The sequence below is a fragment of the Pan paniscus genome, chromosome 7 (assembly GCF_029289425.2).
Source record: "Pan paniscus chromosome 7, NHGRI_mPanPan1-v2.0_pri, whole genome shotgun sequence".
NCBI lineage: Eukaryota > Metazoa > Chordata > Mammalia > Primates > Hominidae > Pan > Pan paniscus.
In genome coordinates, this window is record NC_073256.2 from 100,709,907 (window position 1) to 100,723,083 (window position 13,177).

The 13,177-nt window shown below is 36.2% G+C and overlaps 1 pseudogene; it reads right to left on the reverse strand.

The window, feature by feature from the left end:
* Nucleotides 1-8,695: 8,695 nt before the first annotated feature.
* LOC100971451 (immunoglobulin J chain-like) lies at nucleotides 8,696-12,712 on the reverse strand (annotated as a pseudogene).
* Between the last annotated feature and the right edge of the window lie 465 nt (nucleotides 12,713-13,177).

A 13,177-nucleotide genomic window follows, 5' to 3' on the forward strand; every position in this document is an offset into this window, starting at 1 on the left:
TTTAATTTTTAATTTTATTATTATTATACTTTAAGTTTTAGGGTACATGTGCACAATGTGCAGGTTAGTTACATATGTATACATGTGGCATGCTGGTGTGCTGCACCCATTAACTTGTCATTTAGCATTAGGTATATCTCCCAAAGCTATCCCTCCCCCCTCCCCCTCACCCCACAACAGTCCCCAGAGTGTGATGTTCCCCTTCTTGTGTCCACGTGTTATCATTGTTCAATTCCCACCTATGAGTGAGAATATGCGGTGTTTGGTTTTTTGTTCTTGCGATAGTTTACTGAGAATGATGATTTCCAATTTCATCCATGTCCCTACAAAGGACATGAACTCATCCTTTTTTATGGCTGCATAGTATTCCATGGTGTATATGTGCCACATTTTCTTAATCCAGTCTATCATTGTTGGATATTTGGGTTGGTTCCAAGTCTTTGCTATTGTGAATAGTGCCACAATAAACATACGTGTGCATGTGTCTTTATAGCAGTATGATTTATAGTCCTTTGGGTATATACCCAGTAATGGGATGGCTGGGTCAAATGGTATTTCTAGTTCTAGATCCCTGAGGAATCGCCACACTGACTTCCACAATGGTTGAACTAGTTTACAGTCCCACCAACAGTGTAAAAGTGTTCCTATTTCTCCACATCCTCTCCAGCACCTGTTGTTTCCTGACTTTTTAATGATTGCCATTCTAACTGGTGTGAGATGGTATCTCATTGTGGTTTTGCTTTGCATTTCTCTGATGGCCAGTGATGGTGAGCATTTTTTCATGTGTTTTTTGGCTGCATAAATATCTTCTTTTGAGAAGTGTCTGTTCATGTCCTTTGCCCACTTTTTGATGGGGTTGTTTTTTTCTTGTAAATTTGTTTGGGTTCATTGTAGATTCTGGATATTAGCCCTTTGTCAGATGAGTAGGTTGAGAACGCTTGTAGGTTGCCTGTTCACTCTGATGGTAGTTTCTTTTGCTGTGCAGAAGCTCCATAGTTTAATTAGATCCCATTTGTCAATTTTGCTTTTTGTTGCCATTGCTTTTGGTGTTTTAGACATGAAGTCCTTGCCCATGCCTATGTCCTGAATGGTAATGCCTAGGTTTTCTTCTAGGGTTTTTATGGTTTTAGGTCTGACGTTTAAGTCTTTAATCCATCTTGAATTAATTTTTGTATAAGGTGTAAGGAAGGGATCCAGTTTCAGCTTTCTACATATGGTTAGCCAGTTTTCCCAGCACCATTTATTAAATAGGGAATCCTTTCCCCATTGCTTGTTTTTCTCAGGTTTGTCAAAGATCAGATAGTTGTAGATATGCAGCGTTATTTCTGAGGGCTCTGTTCTGTTCCATTGATCTATATCTCTGTTTTGGTACCAGTACCATGCTGTTTTGGTTACTGTAGCCTTGTAGTATAGTTTGAAGTCAGGTAGCGTGATGCCTCCAGCTTTGTTCTTTTGGCTTAGGATTGACTTGGCAATATGGCTCTTTTTTCGTTCCATATGAACTTTAAGGTAGTTTTTTCCAATTCTGTGAAGAAAGTCATTGGTAGCTTGATGGGGATGGCATTGAATCTGTAAATTACCTTGGGCAGTATGGCCATTTTCACAATATTGATTCTTCCTACCAATGAGCATGGAGTGTTCTTCCATTTGTTTGTATCCTCTTTTATTTCATTGAGCAGTGGTTTGTAGTTCTCCTTGAAAAGGTCCTTCACGTCCCTTGTAAGTTGGATTCCTAGGTATTTTATTCTCTTTGAAGCAATTGTGAATGGGAATTCACTCATGATTTGGCTCTCTGTTTGTCTGTTATTGGTGTATAAGAATGCTTGTGATTTTTGTACATTGATTTTGTATCCTGAGACTTTGCTGAAGTTGCTTATCAGTTTAAGGAGATTTTGGGCTGAGACAATGGGGTTTTCTAGATATACAATCATGTCATCTGCAAACAGGGACAATTTGACTTCCTCTTTTCCTAATTGAATACCCTTTATTTCCTTCTCCTGCCTAATTGTCCTGGCCAGAACTTCCAATACTATGTTGAATAGGAGTGGTGAGAGAGGGCATCCCTGTCTTGTGCCCGTTTTCAAAGGGAATGCTTCCAGTTTTTGCCCATTCAGTATGATATTGGCTGTGGGTTTGTCATAGATAGCTCTTATTATGGCACATGCATACATATGTAACTAACCTGCACATTGTGCACATGTACCCTAAAACTTAAAGTATAATAATAATAAAAAAAATGGATGCATATTAACAACATTTTGCTGACTGAAAGAAGTCAGGCCAAAAAAAGTACATACTATAATAAGATTTCATTCGTATGAATTATGAAAACAGAGAAAACTAACTCCTAATGTTAGAAAATCAAGAGTGTGATTATTACCTCTTTAGTTAGATAGGGTTGACAGGAAATAACATGAGAGAATGCTTTGAGGTTACAGAAATGTTCTCTATCTTGGTTTGGGTGTTACTTATATGGGTATACGCACTTATTAAAACTCATCAAGCTGTTTAAGTTCTGTTATGTCTTATTGAATAAAAAGTAATTTTTATTTTAAAATAAAAAATTAAAAAAAAAGAAAAACCTAGACTTCACCAAAAACTATTAGAACTGATAAACAAATTCAGTAAAGTTTCAGCAGAATATAAAATCAACATACAGAAATGAGTAGCATTTCTCTATGCCAACAGTGAACAATTTGAAAAAGAAATCAAGAAAGTAATCTAATTTACAATAGCTACAAATAAAATTAAATACCTAGGAATTAACTTAACCAAAGATGTGAAAGATCTCTCCAGTGAAAACTGTAAAATGTTGATGAAAGCTATTGAAGAGGACAACAAAAAATCCAAATATATTTCATGTTCATGGATTGGAAGAATCAGTATTGTTAAAATGTCCATACTTCCCAAAGCAACCTACAGATTTTTTTTTTTTTAAGACAGGGTCTCACTCTGTCACCCAGGCTGGAGTGCAGTGTTGTGATCATGACTCACTGCAACCCCTGCCTACTGGGCTCAAGTGATCCTCCCACCTTAGTCACCCAAATAGCTGGGACTAAAGGTGTGTGCCCCCACACTTGGTTAATTTTTTTTCGTATATTTTGTAGAGGCAGGGTTTTGCCATGTTGCCCAGGCTGGTCTCAAACTCCTGGACTCAAGCAATCCTTCTGCCTTGGCCTCCCAAAGTGCTGGGATTACAGACATGAGTGCCCGTGCATGGCTTGCAATCTACAGATTTAATGCAATCTCTATCAAAATGCCAAGGACATTCTTCACAGAAATAGAAAAAAAATTCTAAAATTTATATGGAACCACAAAAAAACTAGAATAGCGAAAGCTATCCTGGGCAAAATGAACAAGATTGGAGGAATAACATTACCTAACTTCAAATGATACCACAAAGCTATAGTAACTGAAACATCATGGTACTTGCATAAATACAGATACATAGACCAATGGAACAGAATAGAGAACCTAGAAACAAATCCATACATCTACAGTGAATTCATTTTTGACAAAAGTGAGTGACAAAAACATATAATGGGGAAAGGACAGTCTCTTCAATAAATAATGCTGGGAAAACTGGATATTCATATGAAGAAGAATGAAACTGGATCTCTATCTCTCACCCTATAGAAAAATCAAATCGAAATGAACTAAAGACATCTAAGTTCCCAAACTATGAAACTACCAGCAGGAAACATTGGAGAAACTCTCCAGGACATTGACTTTGGCAAGGGTTTCTTGAGTAATATCCCACAAGCACAGGCAAGCAAAGCAAAAATGGATGAATGGGATCACATCAAGTTAAAGTTTCCGCACAGCAAAGGAAACAATCAACAAAGTGAAGAGACGACCCACAGAAAGGGAGAAAATATTGGCAAACTACTAATCTGACAAGGGATTAATAATCAGACTATATAAGGAGCTTGAACAACTCTATAGGATAATATCTAATAGTCTGATTAAAAATGAATAAAAGATCTGAATAGACTTTTCTCAAAAGAAGACGTACAAATGACAAACAGGTATATAAAAAATGTTCATCATCATTGATCATCAGAGAAATGTGAATCAAAACTACAATGAAGTATTATCTCACACCAGTTAAAATAGCTTTTATCCAAAAGACAGGTAATAACAAATGCTGTCAACAATATGGAGAAAAGGGAAGCCTCATACACTCTTGGTGGGAATGTAAATTAGTACAACCACTATGGAGAACAGTTTGAAGGTTTCTCAAAAAACAAAAAATAGAGCTATCATATGATTCAGCAATCACACTGCTAGGTATATATCCAAAAGAAAGGAAATCAGTATATCAAAGAGAAATCTGAACTCCCATGTTTATTGCAGCACTATTCACAATAGCCAGGATTTGGTGGCAACACAAATGTCTGTCAACAGATGAATGGATAAAGAAAATGTTGTACATATACACAATGGAGTACTATTCAGCAATAAAAAGAAGGAGATCCTGTCATTTGCAAAAACATGGATGGAACTAGAGGTCATGGTGTTAAGTGAAATAAGCCAGACACAGAAAGACAAACTTTGCATGTTCTCACTTATTTTGGGGAGCTAAAACTTAAAACAATTGTATTCATGGAGGTGGAGAGTAGAATGACAGTTACTAGAGGCTAGAAAGGGTAGAAGGGTTGGGGCGTGAGGGGGGAGTGATTGCTGATGGGCAGAAAAAAATAGTTAGAAAGAATAACTAAGATCTAGTATTTGATAGCACAACAGAGTGACTATATTCAATAATTTAATTTTATGTTTAAAAATAACTAAAAGAGTATATTTGGATTGTTTGTAACACAAATAATAAATGCTTGAAGTGATGAATACCGCATTTACCCTGATGTAATTGTTAAACATTGTATACCTGTATCAAAATATTCTATATACTCCATAAATATATATACCTACTATGTACCTACAAAAATTAAAAATAAAATAAATTTTAAATCCAAATTGAGATTTTTTTTCAACTTGCTTGGTGTTCTCATGTATGTGATTATTGCCCTTGATTCAAAAGGATTTATTTTGTTACCCAAGAAAGCCAAAATGCTTTGTGACACAGGTTATCTGTAGTGCTAGTTAGAGAAATTGCAATTACTGACTGTTTTCAATTCCTAGACTTTGGGAAATATTGACAGGTCCTCTCATCCTCAACTTTAGTGTTACTAATAACTGTAGAGCTGGTGAAACTGTCTGGGGCTTAGGTTCACAGAGGTGAGTCAGAGGATTTTAATTTTTGGATTTTAACATAATGGCTTTTCTCATATTAGGCCCCTTCAGGAAGAAGAAAATACGAAAAAAAAAACCTGTTCTTAAAATTCAAAGAAGGTTTACTAGCTAACTTCAGAAAGATGCTGGAAAGTGATTAATTTTTATACAACATATTTCAAAATGTACTAGTTAATAAGAGGAATGCTATCCAGAGTGGAAACAACTTTTTCAAAAGCTCATTATCCTGGAGTCTTGCACATCAATGCTCATGATTTCCTGGGTACAGTAATAGCAACCCCTATTTATGCACTACTTGCCATTTGAGGTTTTTAAAATGATAAATAGCTGCTGTTTGGAATCTGCCTCTAGTTTGAATACCAAAATGACAGTATAGTTCAGAACTTTTTGGTTCACCTACTGGATATGTCTTGTTTACTGTTGAAATGTTCTAATCTTCATTTCCATGATAATGACAACAAAAAGGAGACCAGTGTTCTTTACCAATGGAGCTGCAGTCACACCAGAATTATCTTTTTATAAAACATCAGAGTGACAGGGATTATGGTTGCTTTTATGTTCTGGGAATTACTTAATTTTAACAACTTAGAGAGATGCCACTACTATGAATCTGGGTATTTTCTTTTTTCTTATCATGCCTAGCATTGTTTATTTTTATAATTTGTTGCTTTCTGAACCTAGGGGGAAAAGATCTATTTATATATTTTCCCCTCAGAAACAATACCAATTTGGTAGATATCTCAATACCTTACCTAGTTTTTCAAGATGAAAGTGATATACTAGTAGAATGATTGATTATATAATTCATGTAGAAGACCATGGGGCTAGAATTCCCTAATCCCTTTGGAGTCAAAATGGGAGATGAATGGGAGTAGAGGGCTACCAATGACTCTGAAAAGATGGTGCACTGACTTTTGATAAAGGATTAAGAAAAGATCCTGGCTCATTAAATATATCTGTGTTCACCTAGTATTACAGTGGGTCATTTTACATATGTGTCAACTACAGTTTTTTTTCCGTTTGTAAATGTCATGAAACTAGTGATTTGACTTTTAAAAAATTATTATATTCAACAACTGATATCCAAGTAGAAAAAAAGTGACCAGCTGCTGTTATAGTGCACTATTCCAAAGCTGCCTTATCTACACACAAGAAAGATTACCGACTCAATTTTCGAAATAGTGTAAAAAAAGAGGAAGGTGAATATTACGTAATGTTAGAACAATAGGAAACGTTGAGCAAATAAGTTAATCATAATTATTGTAAATTCTTCACTGCAAAAATAGAATAAGGAATAACTACTACTGTCTGATTTTTTAAAAAACAAAATGTGGAATAAAATACAAAGTAAGACATAGAGTTGACAGGTTACAAAAAGGATAAGAGTATTTTTTTCAAATCTAAGAAATTACGTATTTATGATGTGCAAGCTACCTCTGCTCTGCCTGAAAATAGAATTTACAGAGTTAGAAGAATTTGGAAGGAAGAAGAGAGACACCTTAGAATTACCGTTATTCCACATGGGAGGTGAATTCCGTATTCCTGAGATTGTAGTTCCCCTATGACTCTGGAGTGCTACATAATTTTTTTTTTTTTTTGACACGGAGTCTTGCTCTGTCGCCCAGGCTGGAGTGCAGTGGCGCGATCTCGGCTCACTGCAAGCTGCGCCTCCCGGGTTCACGCCATTCTCCTGCCTCAGCCTCTGGAGTAGCTGGGACTACAGCGCCTGCAACCATGCCCGGCTTTTTTTTTTTTTTTTTTTTTTTTTTTTTTTTTTTTTTGTATTTTTGGTAGAGACGGGGTTTCACCGTGTTAGCCAGGGTGGTTTCGATCTCCTGACCTCGTGATCGTCCACCTCGGCCTCCCAAAGTGTTGGGATTACAGGCGTGAGCCACCGCGCCCGGCCGGAGTGCTACATAATTTTGACGATGCCTTCTTAGAAGAGTAAACCTGAGTTGATAGACTGTTCTGGAAAGACAATAGGTGTACCCAGATGTGGAGCATGTTTATTATTCTATTCCCATGGTCTTCTACAAGGAGAAAGGGTGGAAGGTGGCTCCTTTGCCCTCACGGTGCCTTCAGAAAAAATGTTGCCTCTTAATGTAAACGTAATTAAATATATTTTTAAAATACTTAATATGTATTTTAAAAATCTAACAAGTTCAAAACATCTTTAAATATATGATTTAATATTAATTAGTGGGTTTGAAATTGATAATTTAATTTTCTGTAACCATACTTAGTCCTCCCTTCCAAAATGGACATTATACAATTTGACCAATGTTCTATGTGAAAATAATTTCCTTGATTTCTATTTAATATGAGCATCTGCATAGAAGTGTTATTCTTTCTTATGCTTATGAATCTAGTTAATTGTTCAAACTGTGCTAGAGAGTAAGTATTTTGGCATACATATTTCATTAGATTCATTTACAACATAGATGGTTTCCAATGGGAATTTCTTACGCTAACCAGATTATCAAAAAAAGATGAAAATCTGTATCATCTGCTTTCAAGTCTAGCGTTATGTCAAAATACATTTTTTCAATTATGCATTTAATTATTCAGCTAATGGGTTTCATAAATAGTAGAGATTTCATTTTAAATTATTTTTATAAATAGTTCCAAAACATGTTTTTTTGGTTGTTGTTTTTTGTTTGTTTGTTTTGTTTTTGAGACAGGATCTCTGTTGCCCAGGCTGGAGTGTAGTGGCGGAATCTGGGCTTACTGCAAACTCTGCCCCCGGGGTTCAAGTGATTCTTGTGCCTCAGCCTTCTGAGTAGCTGGGATCATAAGTGTGCACCACCATGCCTGGCTTATTTTTGTATTTTTAGTAGAGATGAGGTTTTGCCATGTTGGCCAGACTGGTCTGAAGCTCCTGGCCTTCAGTGATCTGCCTGCCTCGGTCTCCCAGAGTGCTGGGATTATAGGATTGAGCCATCGTGCCCGGCCCAAAAACATGTTTTTCAATTATTATTTTTCTCGTGAAGACATATAATCGACCTATGTTTACACATGTATGTTCTCTATACAGTGAAACTTTTTAAAGAGAGAATAGTATGGAAAATTAAAAAGCTCTGGCTCTCCAAGGCAAAGGCAGAGAAAGGGCAACATTTTGTTATGCCTCCTGATTTTACTCCTTTGAGTTTTATTTTCTCCCCTTGTCTATTTTTTTAATGCTAGAAACTGTATTCTTAAGGGAGCATACCTCTTCAGGAAAGCATGATAAATGACAGATTTTAATACGGTGTGACCATATAGTTGAGAAGTAATTACCTAATAAAGACAATAATGTTACTATTTTGATTATTTTTGGGGGGCATTAGTTTTACATCATCTAAAACAAAATCCAGGTTTCAAATTCACCGGTAGTAAATATATTAACTTTCTGGATCAAAATGGAGAGCCTCTCAAGATAAAGAGTTGTGCAGTCAGCAATGACAAATTAGTCAGGATAGCAGGAACCTGGGGTCAAGCCTATTTTCACCATTTTGGTCTCACCACCGTATATAAGCAGGACCATAGTTGTGTAGCACTTGTTTCTGACATCAGTGTGGCATATCTCTGTAGCACTGTCTTCGTCACAGATATTGCTCTGGGTAGCAGGAACTCTAATTATCCAGTTCCACTTCTGTAGGATCACATTTTTTACAGAGGCACGACAAATGGTACACAAATTTGGTTCTCAATCTTGAGATGGGATCAGAGATATTCTTCTTGTTGTCCAGGAGAACAGCAATTTGGATGTTTCTCTCCACAATGCCCTCATTAGGATCTTTGGTAGAAGAGATGATGGTGAAAATAACCTGGGCCCACTTATATTTGTCATCAACAAGAATGATCCTCTCATCTTCATCTTGGTGTCCCAAGAACAGCCTTAACAAAAATGGCCTGGACTGTCCAGAAAAGAAGATAGTTCTTTATCTTGACTTCAGTTCTCTTGAAAACCTAAATTCTAAAATGAGTCAGACACTTCCTCCAAGGTTTAATATAGAATTATAACTAAACACATTTCAGAAAGAATAAAGGACAAGGAAGTAAGTCAAGAATAATTCCATTTGCAGAAAGAGGGCCTGCTGCCTTGTTTTATTTAATTTTTTGACCCAGGAAAGGTAAGGGCCCATTAGCAAAGTAGAACCAACATTTAAATACATAAGCAAACATGAAGGCTTTTGTCTTTTCCTCTCAGTTTTGAATCCTTGGTGTCATATGGGAAGTGGGTTGGTTTCACATCTAAAATAGGAGAAGGAAGGAATGAAGGAGTTGTCAGTGACCTAAGATAAATATCTGATGCATACTAATTTTTTAATGTTACCAGAGTGGTCCCAAACTCCTTAGCTTTCTGAGCTCAACATGATTGTAATATTTAATTAAATAGTTTGTGTCCCTCTTTTGCATTTTGTGGCAGAAACGATACAATTCTCCTGTCTTGGTGGAATTTGGGGAGTGGATCTGGAGGCGCTGCAATTGCTCATCATCACCTGTGAGCTTAAACTCTCATTTCTTTCTGCAAGCCTCTCCTAGCCCTCTTCCCAACATTTCATCATTTGCCCATGCTGCTCCTGCTCCTTGTTTATTTCTACCCAAAATGCAAAGAAAAACTCTCCATAATGCCCCAAGTTTAGGAACTGACTTTTCCCTCATAAGTTGGAAAAACAAATCTTCATATTGTTTTTGCATATGGAACTACTTAGATACTTTCAACCTGGAAATTGTCTTTCATAATCAAAAGGCTCATACATATGTGCTTTTCTAAACCTACTGATCTTAAACTGTTGGATGTCAGGACCTCCTTTTACTCTTAAATTACCCAGGGCCCTAGAGAGCTTTTCTTTATGTGGTTATATCTACCGCTATTTATCCTACTAGTAATTAAATTAGAAATATTAAAAATATTTCTGTGATCTGAATATTTGTAACACCACAAAAATTTATTTGAAGAAACCTAATCCACAATGTTATACTATTAACAGGTGGGGTCTTTAGGAGGTCATTAGGTCATGAGGGCAGAGCCTTCAGTAATGGGATTAGTTCTCTTATAAAAAAGGCATAAAGGAAATGATTTGCCCCTTCCGTCTTTAAGGACACAGACAGAAGGTACCATCTACCAGATGTCGAATCTGCTGGAGCTTTATGGTGGACTTCCTATACCCTAAAAATGTGAGAAATAAATTTCTGTTGTTAATAAGCCATTATGGTACTTTTGTTATAATAGCCTGAATAGACTAAAATAAGTATTTAAGTATTAAAATAATACATTATGATATATTAATTCAATATATAATTATTCAGAAAAAACAGTACAATTTCAGTTATGCAAGATAAATTCTAAAGAACTGCTGTACATTGTGTCTGCAATTAACAATATTGCACTGTGCACCTAAAAATCTGTTAAGAAGGTAGATATCATGTGTTCTTATAGCAATAAAATTAACAATAATACATTTATTGCAGTTTAATATGTATAACATTTTTAGGAAAAATAATTGTATATTGCAAAACAAAAAATTGTAGTGAGAATGGTGGCATTGTACATTTTCACAGATCCTTTTCTTATCTGGCTTATTCATAGATGATAGTAGAGTCTCATTTCTGCTTCTACATTTACACTATTGCAATATGTTGTTTTGGTTGAGGTTTATTAAAAAATCTGGAGAAGTTTCTAAAGTATAGGAAGTATCCGAAGAAGCATATGAAGAAAATACTCTGGGGGGAGTACAGTCACTTCCGCTGTGAAGGCACAGATGAGTTCCTAAAAAGCACTGAGCTATGCAAAACAGTGCTTTTAAAAATACAGGGTTTATAAGAAAATGAGTTTAGGAATATAGTGCTCAGAAACTTTTCTGACACACACAAAAACCAGATACTAATCTAATTAAAAAGCAGGGCTCTTATAAAAATGGTAGCACAGTTTTAGACATTAAATAGGCAAGAAATGAATGAATTCAATGATAAATACAGCATGACCTTAACGGAAATTTATTTGTGGAACCAGGTGTCTTCACTCCCACCAGGCTGGTCTACCTGGCTCCCAAGTCCACCACTCTACAGGCAAGAGGAAGAGAACAAAAGAGAGATGAAGAGAGAAAAAGGAAGGTGAACACAGAGGGAAAATGCAAAATAGGCTGAGAGGAAATGAGGAAATTAAAGAGAGGGAGGTTGGGGGCCTCTTTAGTGTCCTTGGTAGTTAGAAGGATTGCACCTTGTGAGTTTTTGTAAAGTGCTGGCGGGAAAGTGATGTGAAATTGAATGGAATATGGTAACACCATGTGTGGATGGGTATGGCCCAATGTCCTCGTGAAGTGTGTGTCCGAGTGGGATGTTTGCATTTGTAGGAGGGAAAAAGTAATATCTCTTCCTTACCTATCACAAGGTTTGCAGCTGACACTCCTATAATGAAAGGTAGATTAACAAGAGGAAAGTATAACAAATTTAATAAAGTTTTGTGTGGCACAGGAGACTTCAGAAATGGAGATCCAGAATGAATGAAGGATAGTTTCTCAAAAGGGATATTGAGCAACTCTCTCTTTCTTCCTTTTATCTCCCTTTCTGTCTCTGTGTCTCTGTCTCTGTCTCTCCCTCTCTCACACACACATGCACACAAACGTACATGAGCATGTAGTGTACCAGGTCTCCTATGAAGTATATCTTATTTTAGTTTGTGAGACACAGTCATACGAAACCCAAATTTGGAATAATTTTGTAATCATCAAGACAGAGTAGAGTACCATTAATCTTATATATTGGATATTCCAGTAGTTTTGTATATTAACTCATGGTGAATTGAGAATTAAGAATACCGTATTTCATATTATTTGAGAAAATTATTCACTTTTAGGTTATTTTCTTTAATGTACCTTGGAATAAAAGCTTCACTTCAGACCCTTGGAAATGCTGGATGAAGGTAAAAATTACTTTGAATGCTTCTGAAACTATAAAAATACTGCCTAGGGTGTTCTCTATTGATTATATATGCAGATTACCTTTTTAACTGCCTCTCTTATGCGGTATTAATTTGTGCTTGGAATATTTTATGTCTTGATAACTTGATTGATTTGGAGCAAAGCAGTAAAACACAGATCTTTATTTTATTTAAGTAAAATTCAATAGAAAGGCTTTCATCTGACATCAGTCAGATTTTATTGAGGGTTTGATATAATTCCTTTTGATATAATATCTCATTTCATTAATAACAAATATAGGAATATATGCCAGATTCTGAAATGAATTATAATCAGAGCCATAGATATTATTCTAAACCACATTCAAGTGTCAATTCACTTCCATTTCAACTAACTTGATAAATAATCATACCCTAAGTTTACACAGTTTCATATTCATTACCATATTTTTTCCTACTAACAACCCCCAAAGCAGGTAAAAGTCATACTAGCATAAAACTTGACATGACAAGGTTATCTGCAGTGGTTTGGAGCATCTGGAGAGAGGCCAGAACCTCCATCTTGGAGTGGGACTGAACAGTAGGGATAGAAGTGTTTGGGAACTTGAAAGGGTAGAGGTAGGAGCACAGAACGGTTTCAGATTCCAGAGGAAACTCAAGTCAGATGTATAGGTTATGGTACACAAAGTGTGTGTCTATGGATGATTGTCTAATATGTTCAGTTCCCATATGTGGGCAGGGAGTTTACCTGACAGGAAAGCCACAAGCACCTGTGCCACAAAAGGTTACTGGGAACAGGGAGAACTAGACTAGAGTGGTCAGAAGGAGGAGTATGATCATATCATTATTAGGAGTACACATACAGGTCACCTACAGAGCTGGGTAAATGTGCACTGTGTGATTGGGTAGGTCCAGGATGGGGCTGTGGCATGTTTGTTTTAAAAGCCACAGAAATGACACACTTGGTCTATGGTGAGAACCATGACTTAAATAAGAGTTCGGTGTAGGGTAGCAGCATTCATGACA